Consider the following 13,044-nt stretch of genomic DNA (forward strand, 5'->3'; position numbering starts at 1 on the left):
AATTTGCTCATTTTTCCTTTGATTTTTTTTTTTACAAGATACGTTATTCAACCCGTGCGAAGCACGGGTTTGTAACTAGTTATTAGGTAAAATGCATCATATCACATGACAAATAACAATTAATCAGAAATTCTGCATTTTGTGGCGACAAAGAAAGTGATAGTAGGAATTCATTTTTCTTTTGAGGGCTCGAGGACAATACTTCCAAAAAAATGTTCTGTTTTGGAATTTATATGCCACATGCCAACCCACACTCTTCAATTCCTTTCACTTTGACTTGTATTTTTTTTCTTTCACTTAATTATTTAAGTCAAAGTAATGTTTTCGAGCACTTTACTTCAACAACAAACAAAAAGCCTAAATTAACCATAATGAACTTCAAGCTATGATAATATAGATAGCTACCATGTACATAAGAACAAAGTCATTTTGCTGCAAATTCAAATGTTTAACACTGCACAAGTTTTGAGCATTGAACCTTTACATTAACGGGTTTCTAGTATGATAGTATTATATGCAAAACCATTGTTAATTCAGTCCCCTAAGTTTAGAGGTGGGGGGCTATATAAGACAAAGTTTAAGTTTAGGGATAGTAGTATTTTAATTTTCATGTCAAGAGTGCAAACATGCTTACTTGAACTTATGGCTCCAAGTATCGTGTTTGTGTGATTAGGAAGTTGTTTATGCAAATAATAATTGGAGTCTAATGTGAGGCCATCACATTAGATTTTGAGTAAACACTGTTGGATTAATTATTTAATTAATCAATTATGGATTGACAATAATCAATTATTATAAGTTGATGTCATAATATAAATTATGGTCTATTGTGTTAAGCACTAATTATATGATGAATTTGAGTGATTGGGCTTTTGTTACTAAATGGACCGTGATGGGTTGGACCATTTAGATAAGCCCAATGAGAGGTCCCTGCCCTCAGCCGTTTAGCTATTTAAACGTCATCCCATTAGACGGTTAATTATTCTGAAGATTGGTGAGAAAACCTAGAGCTAGACGGAATGAGGGTAGTTACCCCTCTCATAGTTGTCGGCGTTGTCTACGGTTATCCTTCATCAACCTAATTCAAAGGTACACAATCTCTTGTTCCTTTTTGTATGGCTATTGTTGTTTGCCTATTATATTGTATAAATTGAATATGAATTGTACAAATCGAATCGGTTGTTCTGCCATATTTTTGCAATCCATCATCGTGGCTATTCTGTGTTATCGAATTATTGATTAGTTACTTACCATATTCATATGATTCATACTTGACTATGATTGTAATCATATATATAAAATTGCATACTTTATTGAAATCATGGTTGAATCGTAATCTTGAATGGAACAATCAATTTTCATACTATTGAATCATGGTTAATATCAATCTACATTTTTTTTTAATATACCGATTCAAATTCTCATCCTATTGAATCCATAGTGCTTGTTTCACATCTAAAACCGATTGTGTTTCTTTTTTGCCGTTTTGTGTCATTATCGATTTTCTTTCACAAATCTTGGTGTGCACTATTGATTTTGCAAGTTGTTGTGTATCTTTTCAACCCTTAATATACGGCTTTAATTCTCAAATCTGAATGCTATAATTGTTTCAAGGGTTTTATGAATAGCATGTTGTCGTGAGCAACTGTTTTTTCGTGTTCCAAATTTTCTATGGTTCGGCGATCAAACCTTTGGAATCCCAATCAGAAGTTGCCGGTTTCATGAGAGATCTAACTTTTATGTTTTTCGATTTTACAATACTGAGAGGTGCTAACCCTTAAAATTCCATATTTCATTTTATTTTTACCAAATAAATAATATTTATTATTCTAAAATTTTGGTAAAACCTTTTTGGAATTTTTTGACTTATGTACATATTTGTCATGATTTTATGAGGGGATAAATTGCTTTTTAAATTATCATATTCTCTCACTTTGCGCGAAGATGCTTTACTCTTTTACGACACTTTGAGACAATTCTCATTCTCTTAATTAATGTGTCGGTGAGGAATTTTTTCATCCCTAATTAACTAGTAAATATTATATTATTTTAGGATAAAAATATAATTTTCTCTTGTACCCAAAATAGTTGGAAGATTTGATTTATTTTACACCCTTAAAATTTGGGATTGAAATTACTTATAAAATTCCTAAATATTTGATGTAAATTGATATGAGAATCATATACACTTTTAAATCGTATATTCTCTATATTTGAGCCTAAAATATACTATGTGAAAATATATATTTTTTTTATAGTAATAACACTTTTAATATATTCTTTTAAAGTGTTATGATTGTGAAAATTCTTAGACTCAATTTTGTATATTCTTGCATCAAATATTCTATATTAATATATATTTTGAGATTTATTGATACCCTCTAAAGTATTTGTCCTGACAAGAATAACTTACTATTATACTATATATATTCTTGATTTCTTGATTTGTGGGTTTCAAAATTTTGTCAAATCTTAAAAAGATCATATATCAGTTAAATTGAGAATAATTAATTTCAAATCATATATTCTCAATTTTGAGCCTAAACTGTTTTGAAAATTCCTTTTTTTTTTTTTTTGACCGAGAAAATTCCTTTTTTTTATTCCTATATTAGTAACACTATCTATTTGATCAATTAAATTGTTACTATGAAAGGCTCAATTTTACTAATTCTAATGCCAAATATAGTTGATTTAAATTTTGTGATTTTAAATATTCTTGGCATTTTAAATATTCTAATATAAGATATTCTTTAATTCATATTGTCTTAGCATAAAGATCCAAAATTTACTATTTGATCATTCTTTTGACGACATGTTTAAACTAAGACACTTGTCTTTGATTTTTTGTCACAAATTGTTTTAAAGGGTCTTCATAATATTTTGTTTTCAAAATGAGTATAGTGAGTTGTATATATATGTCATTTATATTAATTGAATCTAAAATTGGCATATTTCTCTTTAATATACATTATGCTTTCTACTATACTCTCTAATCTAGACCCGTAGTTTATTACTCTAAATTTTGTGACAAACACCATTAACTATATAATTATGTGTCTTGTCGCAATTAAATGTTTGGATCACAATAATATTAAACTATATATTTTATATATAGTGAATAATGCATTGTTGCATTTTTTATGATAAAATTCTAATTATGAATTAAAATTTGTACGTCTCTTTGTTGTTTATCCGTTAATTATTATCAAAACAACTTATTAAGAATTGAGGCAATTTTTGAAATATGTATCATCCTTACATCTGAATTCTTATATAAATCATATTGATTTATAATTAGAGTCTCACATATGCTTATTTATAATTGCTTATTCTCTATTGATGAATATTTTTGAGATGACTATATTATAAGATATTCTCGTTAAGTCATCAAAATTCAGTGGCTCTAAGTATAAGGATGAATGTCACACTCTGCGAGGTAAGTTGTTATTTAATTATTTTATCCTCTTGTGACTTATTGCTTATTATTGCACATATGAAGAAATTTAGTTCTTCTTCTCTTTTGTTGTGTAATTATGATATCCTATATAGAAGTGAAATCCTTTTTCAGAATATTCTAAACAGAACTCTGTTGTTATATACTATTTTCTTACTATAATGCTCCATTTTGTATTTGTGTTTTTTCTAATTTATAGTGGGAGTATTGAAAAATTTTATTCTAAGAGTTCTTTTTTGGATAAATTAGAAAACTATTTGACACACTTCTATTCCAAATAACAACTTTTGTTATTATACTACTTCATATAAAAGAAATTCTAAAGTCATATTTATGATGTGCTAATTTAAAATATTGTTAAGCACATTTTTCTATCATTTGAATATGACCGAAGTTGAGTAAATTTAAGTATAATTGTTTATGCATGATATTATTGTATCATATTCTCTTAAGCATAAACATTATTTATTTGTATAATTGTAATCTCACCTATCGTGGGTACAATTATGCAAATTTTGTTAAATAGATTAGCATTATATTGGTAACAGTCATACCCTATCGGTGTGTTGTTATTAATATAATTGTTATTATTCAATGTACCTAAAATGTTTATACTTATGTCAATTATAATTAGAATACTCTATCAATGTTTAAATTTTGTAAGACATAAGAATGGTACATTGTGATGATATAGTTCTTACTTATTATCGTTAAGATCCTTGAATGAGATTAATATAAGTAAGTTACATAGTTAAAAGACATGTAGAAAATTGTATAAATTTTGCAATCCAATATTATTACATTTTGAATTAAATTTCTACCTAAATGTGATTTTTATATATATATATATATATAAATATATCGGATTGCTACTATCCCTTTGTTATGTGAGTGACGGACATACCCTATCGGTGTGACGTTACTTAACATATCATTTTGTGATAGAGAAATAGTTGAATATTTTATTTAAAATATCTTTCAAACCTTTTTAATTCAACTATCATTGTCTATTCTCTATCAAGTGGGAGAATCATTGATATGTATTGTGTAACGTGTGTGACGTTACTTAACATATCATTTTGTGATAGAGAAATAGTTGAATATTTTATTTAAAATATCTTTCAAACCTTTTTAATTCAACTATCATTGTCTATTCTCTATCAAGTGGGAGAATCATTGATATGTATTGTGTAACGTGATGGACATACCCTATCGGTATGACATTACTTAACATAATCATCCTTTTGTGGGTAAGATAGTTTAACTATCATTCTTCAACAAGTGAGAAAAATTCTACATGTCAACTAACTATATCTCGTAAACAAATATATTTATTTGTTTTCATATTTTAGATATGAAATAGAGACTTATATTGAGGATATTAATTATGTTATTGCTATTCTTTAATACTTATGGAAGCTTATGACTATTTTCTCTTATATCCTCAATAATAATAAAATATAAGTCTTGTGTATTTCCGCTGCTTGTAACCTAATTGTTTCTCAAATTTGTGTAAGTATAATTGTAGCGTTTGAGTTTTGAGTGAGTTATTAAAATTGTGAACAGAGTCTTATATCCTATTTTTAGAGACTCATCTCACTCATATGATGATAAATTTTTTATATAATCATCATACTCTGTCATATAACGGTTACTATGTTTATAAAATTTTGTGGAATTTTAATTGTGAAAAGGAGATCTTGTGTTATAAAATTCTTAAATGAAAATTTACGTTCTCCTTAATTGTAAATGCAGAATATGTGGTTAACTACGAAACCCAATTCTTGATAATATCTGCCATTGATAAAATATGTATTTATGGGGTTTCATATTATCTTTGAGTTACCACTTGTGTTAATAATTCTGCTATGCTCATGTGCAAAATATGTGGTTGAGTTCATGAAACTCTATTGGCTAAAATTATATAACCACTTATGTTGATGATCTTGCACTAGTAATTGAGTATCCCACTGTTGAATATTACATTATTATAATATTTTGTATCAGTGATCACTAATGAGAATTCCACTTACTCTTGTTTATATATATGTGGGATCAGTGGGAGTGTGTACACAATATTATATATTATGAGCTCAAATGAGAAATCTCACTCTTGTTTATATATATATGTGAGATCAAGAGAAATATGTACACAATATTATTGTCGTTATCGCCATATACTCTTGTGCACACTATAAAATATGGCTTAGCTTAAGAGACTTTAAACTTTAGTCTCATTCTATTATATTGAGATATATGTTAAAATTCTATCGATCTCAATGAGCATCATAATTGGATGCTTAAGTCAATTTTGTTGGAATATGCACAATAACTTCTTGGCATGCAAATATACATTGTGTTTCTGTTTTACCAACATTCCACATTTTTGAGGTCATAAATAGTAAGTACAATGTATAATATCAATACTCCTATCGAGTATGATATTGTGTTCTTGTGGTACTTATAATTTGAGATAATCATAAATGTTCTTTTGTTATTGACATTCTAGTGGCCACATTAATCCACATATTTTTCTTTAAACTACGTGTCTATGTTAATCCAATTTGGGGATTATTGAATTTCCTATTTTGCTTTTATGGATTTTCATAGTCACATTTTTTTTATAAAACTTGGATTAATTGAATGTCATAGAACATTTATCGAGTTTGACTAAATGTAATTACTATCTCTTTATAGGCTATCCCTATAAGTAATTACTACTCTTATACCTATGTGGATATATGACTTTTATGGAATTGAAAACTCATTGGCAGAACCACTAACCACATACTTATATATGAGTATTGTAACTCATAATGATTTGATTAAGTCTATGTTATTTTGGGTTAGTGGGAGTTTGTTATAGCATTTTTTAAAATGCTTGGGCTATTCTTTAGTGACATATTCTTTTTAATTCAAACGTGTCACTATAGATTCATCATTTGTTAGAAAAGTGAGTCTTTGATCTGTATGATTTGTTTTCCCTATCAGATTCAATTTCTGCAGCATTAAAGCTTACTTCTCTTTTGAATGATTAGTGCTTTGACCATACATGTAATTTTAAATTTTTAAACTCTTTATGACAAGTGAATTTTTTTATTTTTTCAGTAATTGAGTATTGTCATCCAAGTGGGAGATTGTTGGATTAATTATTTAATTAATCAATTATGGATTGACAATAATCAATTATTATAAGTTGATGTCATAATATAAATTATGGTCTATTGTGTTAAGCACTAATTATATGATGAATTTGAGTGATTGGGCTTTTGTTACTAAATGGACCGTGATGGGTTGGACCATTTAGATAAGCCCAATGAGAGGTACCTGCCCTCAGCCGTTTAGCTATTTAAACGTCATCCCATTAGACGGTTAATTATTCTGAAGATTGGTGAGAAAACCTAGAGCTAGACGGAATGAGGGTAGTTACCCCTCTCATAGTTGTCGGCGTTGTCTACGGTTATCCTTCATCAACCTAATTCAAAGGTACACAATCTCTTGTTCCTTTTTGTTATTGATGATATGCTATAATTTGTATCTAGTGATCTATGGTTAAACACTAAAACTTTCATCAAACACAACGTCTTAAATCAAAACCTTAAAACATGTATACCAATGCTCTCACTTTTATGTTGCTCACCATCCATTTTTAATTAAATGAGAGATTTTTAATTACACTTCATATATCAACACTTCAATCATAAACAACTTATATGTAATACTAAAAGAACAACTTATATGTAAACTCACAAGTAAATTAATATTTCAATCATTTGTTGCTCATTTGGATCTCACAGGACTCGAGTGCTTTATTTCTAAAGTTGTGTGCGGAAGATTATTGACTTATACCACAAAAATTAACGTATCAGTCAACAAAATTGCCATAGGGAAGATATTTATTCCCTACAATTACAAAAATTAGTCCTTAAATAAAAGAACATCAATCAATTTAGTCCCTTAAAATATCTCTTCATATAATGTCTATCAAACTCTCTACATATAAAGTGTTTTGAATAGCCTCTTGTTGCATAATTTTGGTGCTAAATTTGACAAAATCACTAACTTGATTGACTAGTTCAATTTAAATGATAGACTAAATTACTATTTCATAAATTTCATAGATTAAATTGACGATATTTACAATTTCAATGATTAAAATGTTAATTTACTTGCAAGGTCTAAAACTATTTGCTCAAACGCCAAAGGATTTACAAACAGAGATAGTCTTGCATAAATATAAATACAAATAAGATTATTTGGGCGCGCACACAACAATCACAAAATTTAAATGATAATTAAATTAGTCACATCTTCAACATCATTAAATCATTTTATCTTTACAAAAAATATCAATTGTGTGAGTGTCCCTAAACCTTTTAGATTTAGGTTTGTCCCCAAGCAAGTTTTTCTTCTACAAATGAAATTAAATATAGAAAAAAGCCGGTTTCAAGTTTCTATGGATTTGAATGATCTCAATCCCCAAGCTACTTATTTGGCCCTATTATTTGTATGAAAGATATGGTCTTAAGAAGTAGAAAATTATGTTTGTAAATCCTAACACCGTGTGATCCAAGTGGAACCCGAACTTTGATCGTTTAAGTAAAATCTCATATTTTATTCTTGTCCATAAGTCATAGATCAATTCGTAAAACATCAAAATTGGCAGTCCGGACATCATGATTGATATTCAAATCTCAGTTCCTTCACTTGTGTGTCAGGTTTTAAAAAAAATAAAACGGTTGAAAGGCGAGGCCTCACAATAAAGATGAATATTTCGTATATTTCGTATCTACGACGTAGTTAAGAAAAACATGGTGTAGGGATTCCAAATTCCAATCAACAATTGCTCTCGCCGGCATTTTTCACGAACTCCATGTTTGAACCACAAGAGGATTCTAGCAAGAATATAAAGTTCTATATACTGGACTTTGAAAAACTTTTCTCAATATACATTTTTCCATTAAGTGAATGAAATATACACCATATCACTTCCCTCAAACAAGTAACTAAGTCCAGTTGCTAACTAAGAAAGAGGTAAAGTAATCTTTATTAAATTTTCAGTTAGACTTGTGTATTGTATTTGTATTTACAGCCATTTTAGAAGAGTATGATGATCACACATTTAAAAATATGTCTTACTTGGAGAAAGAAACATACAAAATAATATTGAAATTTTGTTCCTTCAAAAAAAAAAAAAAACATTGAAATATTTTGTAGATTTTCGTCATCAGGTATATAATAAGAGATGGGCCTGCATTTTACAAACTCTACTGCTTGTATTGGACCTACACTGTTCTGTTTCAGAGGATTGTTAGAAAATTGCTTTTTAAGCCCCTTGGATTGCTCACAAGCCCTTAAAAAGTTCCAATATATCCCCCTCGAGTCCTAACTTCTGAACATATCGGATCCTAATTCTCAATTGCTGCAGTTTGAAAGTTACGATCTGATCTGCATCAGTAACATGCTACATTCAAGTTCTTAGACAATTCAAGAGTTAAATCCTAATTCTTAAGTCTTTCACTAACAGTTAACTAATTCTCTCTTTTACGATAGTTAGTTAATGTTGGAACGACGGTTAACTACGAGTCCTAACATGTATGTGTTATGAGTTTAACATGAATGAGTTATGAGCATCTGTATATGACAAGTTTGAAACGGTAGTTAAGTAGTTAACTATCGTTCACTAACAGATGGTTGTTAACTGTCGTTAAAGATAAAATGATCATTTAGGATACTTGAGAGCAAATCGTGGTGATTAAAAAGCAATTTTCAAGTTCCTAATGATTTATGACTTGGAGACGTTCAGTATACAATCTTGCTAGTGCATCTCCCTTAATAGGGCGAGCTTGTTTCTTTTGTACCAAACATAGGTGAAAATAATTCTCCCTTAATAGGAGTAGCACCACAATAAGCCTCCCTGAATAGGTCGAGAACAGTAAGCCTCCCTCAGTAAGTCGAACACAATAAGTCTTTCTCAATAGGTTATCATGGTAAGTCTCCCTCAATAGGTCAGTACTACAGCTGGAAATGAGTCGAACCGAATCGAACTTAGCTGAGCTCAGCTTGACTCGTTAAGAATTTACTCGGCTCGAAACTCGACTCGAGTAAAGTTCGTGAACTACTCGATTCGACTCGATAACTCATTAAAATAATTCAAAACTCAAAATTTGACCCTTTGACCCATAGTCAAGTAATTGAAACTTGAGCTAGTGTCATTAAAAAAAGGGAAATGTTAACTTGTGCACATATAAGGCACAAGTTTAGAAGTTAATTATAGAAATTAATTTTTGGAAATTGTGCATTCAATGCTTTGAAAGTTTAAAAATTTAAATGCAATGCACACATTCCAATAAGTTTTTTCTATATTTGAATCATTAACTTGTGCCTTAAGGGCACAAGTTAACATTTCCCATTTTTTTAATACAAAACTTATGTTTTATTTCTTTTTTTAGATCCTTAACTTGTGCCCAGAGCAGAAGTTAACATGACCCTTCAGAAAATTGGTTTAGAACACATTACATTAAATGCTTAGTAATGCTGTGTAACTTTAACTCTAAACCTGCCGAACTAAAACACACTTTCTTGATTAAATAAACAGCTGCTTCTCAACTTTCCACTAACATGACCGATGTGGGACTAAGAAATGTGAGAAGTTTTAGAATCAAACTCAACATATAAACTATCAACGGTGCTATATGGTGCGAATTATTTTTCGCACAAATCACACGAACTAGTAATCAACGTGCAAACCATTTTTAATTTTGACCTCTTCTTTTTTTTAACAGGATTTTAATTTTGATCTCTTAATTTTGTTTTGTTTCAGTGTGGTCCTTTATGGCCTTAGGCAACAAACGTTACAAAATTTTTTTTGGTTACATCCAACGTTACACAATTTGATACTTTTAATGTTTTTAGTTTTATCTTGATCTTTTAAGTTATAAATGTTAGACATTTTTTTTTCTTCGAAATGTTAGACATTTTGGTTTTATGTTATAAATATTTTTTAAGAATAAGTCAAATTATCTATCAAAATTGATACCGAAGATAATCAAATATAAAATCTCTAAAGTTTCAGGTCAACATCACCAAACGAACTGAAGTGGTCCAGATAAAAAGGAGTAAAGTGTCAAAAATCTATAACACAGATGTTTATAAGTTAAATGACCAAAATGATTCCTAAAAAAAAGACTAATTAAACTGAAAAAACTTAAAAATCAAATTGTCAAATGTTTGTAATTTAAAAGATCAAAATGATTAAAATTTAGTTAAATAGTACCCCTCTAGTCCTTATTATAAGTTTTATTTTTTTGAAAAAATTGGTCCTATTTATAAGAAAATTTCACAACTTTTAAGATGTAGTTATTGCTTAAATGACTTTTCTACCTTTCATTTAATGATTCTTTTTAATATTAGTGGATGTATTAAATCTTTCACAATTTTTTATATGTGTATATTTGTAAACATATTCAAAAAGTTACAACAAAACAATTATTATGATTATCAAGTTTATTATATGACCCCATTTTTTAAGTATACTAAAGGGACAAACACAACAAATTAATATATTCAAGAGGCATTTAGCAATGGTTATAATTTTATGAAGGATTTTAAATATTCATAAATGCTTAAACGAATCAATTAATTTTATGAGAGTAAGAACTTTATACACTATAAATATATCAAATTGCATCTTATTTTTTAGATACAATACAAAGAGGAAAAAAAAATATGGCTGAAACTTTAAAGTTTGTTTACGTTATGATTCTATTTATATCCATATTTCTTGTTATAACAATATCCAATTCTAATCCTTACATTGTTAATCTTTCTTGTAAAACAGATAAAGATTGTCCAAAAGTTCGAGGGTTTAATGTTAGGTGTCGTAATAACCAATGTGTACAAGTCTGAATCTGAGATGAATGATTTATTTTGCTAGCATAAGAATAGTAAAATATATTATATGCTAGAATATTCCACAAGCTCTCATTTAGTTTTTCTGTATGCACTAGAAAATTGTATTTTTCTCTTCTTTTTTTATTTTTTTGCTAGTAAAATAAGGAAGGAGGCCTACGCTGGAGAGTACACCACCAGAGTCATAGTAGTAAGAAGCTGAGAGGTGAACCTTCCAGCATGGAAGACAACTATTTTCCACTTTTATTTAAGTTAAATTATTCTCTACTGCTTATTAATAATTTCGGCACTCTTTTCTCCTAAACAGGAGTTTTTAACCAGTCCTACACCATTTATTTTATCTGTTGAGTAATGTTATTGGAATTTATAATATGGTATTCATTTAACTTCCACAAGCTTGTAATTTTGGTAGCAAGTGGAGGGGAACAACATTAAAAGCAGTAAGCCTCCCTAAATAGGTTGAGCACAATACCTTCAATAGGACGAGCACTACAATAAGTCTCCCTTAACAGGTTGAGCATAGTAATCTTCCCTCAATATTTTGAGCATGGTAAGCCACGAGGATCTCTTAGACTTAAGAAGCATTAATGAAAGGCTTTTATAAAAATTCTCGAATGAGATTTTTATTCTGTATATGTCAAATCACGACTTAGTAATTGCATAGAATCTTAAAAAAAATACTCCCTCCATCCTACAATCTACAATAGATGACCTATTTGAAAATGTGTACTATTGAACTAATATATTTTGGCTGTATTTTTCTACTAATATACAAAGATAAATACTATCATATAAGATGTCGTTGAATTCGTCTCGATGAATATCTTCTAAATATCAAATTTTTATAATTTTTTCTAAGAGATTAGTAAAATTATTTAGATCAAAATTGTGATTTTGGTATGTGTGACAAGGTCAACTGTATCACTTAATATGGGACAGAGGGAGTAATACCAAAGATTCCTCTTTATTTATTCTTAAGCAAGTCCCCAAAAGTTGGTTAGATGAGCCATCATTTCTATTTATCTTTCGTTTAGATAGATATATCTATTAATTATGATTCTTTTTCTATTGATTCTTTTCCAATTATGTATGGATCCATAAGTCTATGTGTATAATAGATCATGTTCATAGATTAATGAAAATGTACAAAAGCTCTATTTGTCTTCTCCGTTCTTTGAGTTTAGTCGTAACATGAATGAGTTATGAGTTTATGTATATGATAAATCTGGAACAGTAGTTAATTATCGTTCACTAACGGATGGTTGTTAACTGTCGTTAAAGGTCCCTCAAAAAAAAAAAACTGTCGTTAAAGGTAAAATGGTCATTTTAGAATACTTCCTAATGATTTGTGATTTACAATTCCACACACCCTTTATTGACATTCTATTTGTCTATTTATTTTTTATATTTATACCAGTTAAAAATCCATGCATCCCACTCTGTGTGCTTAATGTTATGGCAATTGTTTCATACTCAATTTATTTTAGCTATACAGAAAAAGTGTGTTGATGAAGATGGATTTGGCGTGCTTAAATTAGATTTTATTATTTCAAGTCGTGAAGGCGGGGAAATGTTGTTATTCCTTGGACGACATTTTCTACTCTATAATTAGATTCACAAATATAAATAAAGATTTCAATAGTCCATCATGAGTTATAGAGCATTGGAGCTCAAACAGT

The 13,044-nt window shown here is 28.9% G+C and overlaps 1 long non-coding RNA gene across 1 annotated transcript; it reads left to right on the forward strand.

The window, feature by feature from the left end:
- The first annotated feature begins 10,951 nt into the window (after window positions 1-10,951).
- Window positions 10,952-13,017, forward strand: LOC146924216 (uncharacterized). The gene is made up of 2 exons (XR_015010071.1): window positions 10,952-12,646; window positions 12,678-13,017. It is a non-coding gene; the product is annotated as an uncharacterized LOC146924216 (long non-coding RNA).
- Window positions 13,018-13,044: the final 27 nt, after the last annotated feature.

Source organism: Medicago sativa, chromosome 5, assembly GCF_051527215.1.
Source record: "Medicago sativa cultivar Bolivia chromosome 5, Bolivia_mono, whole genome shotgun sequence".
NCBI lineage: Eukaryota > Viridiplantae > Streptophyta > Magnoliopsida > Fabales > Fabaceae > Medicago > Medicago sativa.